Source organism: Trichechus manatus, unplaced genomic scaffold, assembly GCF_000243295.1.
Source record: "Trichechus manatus latirostris isolate Lorelei unplaced genomic scaffold, TriManLat1.0 scaffold00068, whole genome shotgun sequence".
In the NCBI taxonomy this organism is placed as follows: Eukaryota; Metazoa; Chordata; class Mammalia; order Sirenia; family Trichechidae; genus Trichechus; species Trichechus manatus.
In genome coordinates, this window is record NW_004444004.1 from 703,230 (window position 1) to 704,590 (window position 1,361).

Consider the following 1,361-nt stretch of genomic DNA (forward strand, 5'->3'; position numbering starts at 1 on the left):
GACCTTTCCTTGTACAGGTTGTGTTAGTTTCCCCTGTATTGTGTACTGTCTCACCCTTCACCCAAGATACCACTTGTCTATTGCCTATTTAATATCGTGTTTATTTTTAATTGCAGATCTCTCAAGTGTACTGCTTTACAATCAAACTAGCAGTCAAAAACCAGAAATTCAGCTGTTTGTTCTGGTTGGAACCCCTGCTGAGAATTTGCATTTCCACCCCAGATATACTGAATCAGAACCTATAGTTTAACAAGATCACCAGGTGATTCTTGTGTATAATAAATTTTGAGAACCACTGCTCTACTAGTGGTTCTCAGAATTGGTCCCTAACCAGAAGCATTAGCATCATCTGGGAACTTGTTAGAAATGCAAATTCTCAGCAGGGGTTCAAACTGGAATGAAACTGTTCAAAGCCCTGCCTCAGCTTCAGGGAGGCACAAGTCAGGGAATCTCTCTTCCTGTTTCTAGATCTGAACTTCTAAGAAATAAAGCCCACCACTCCTCTGTCAGTTTGTTGTACTGTGGTGGCTTGTGTGTTGTTGTATGCTGGAAGCTATGCCACGGGCAGTTCAAATACTAGCAGGGCCACCCATGGTGGACAGGTTTCACCGGACCTTCCAGACTAAGACAGAAAGGAAGAAGGATCTGGAAGCCTGCTTCCGAAAAAACTGGCCAGTGAAAACTTTATGAGTAGTAGCAGAACATTGTCTGATAATCTAGTGCCGAAAGACGAGCCCCTCAGGTTGGAAGGCACTCAAAATATGACTGGGGAAGAGCTGCCTGCTCAAACTAGAGTTGACCTTAATAATGCGGATGGAGTAAAGCTTTTGGAACCTTCATTTGCTGATACGGCACGACTTAAAATGAGAAGAAACAGCTACAAAAATCCTTTAATAATCCGACTGTGGGATGTAAGAAGTATGAATCTAGGAAAACAGGATGTTGTCAAAAAGGAAATAGATCTAAACTCATACCTATCAATAATTATTACACTGAATGTAAATGGACTAAATGTACCAATAAAGAGACAGAGAATGGCCGAACGGATTAAAAGAAAACACAATCCGTCTATATGCTACCTACAAGAGACGCACCTTAGACTTAAAGACACAAACAAACTAAAACTCAAAGGATGGGAAAACATATGTCAAGCAAACGACACTCAAAAAAGAGCAGGAGTGGCAATATTAATCTCTGACAAAATAGACTTTAAAGTAAAATCCACCACAAAGGATAAGGGAGGACACTATATAATGATTAAAGGGTCAATACACCGGGGGACATAACTATAATAAATATTTATGCACCCAACGACAAACTCGAACACCATTGGAAAGAGAGATAGACAGCTCCACGATAAT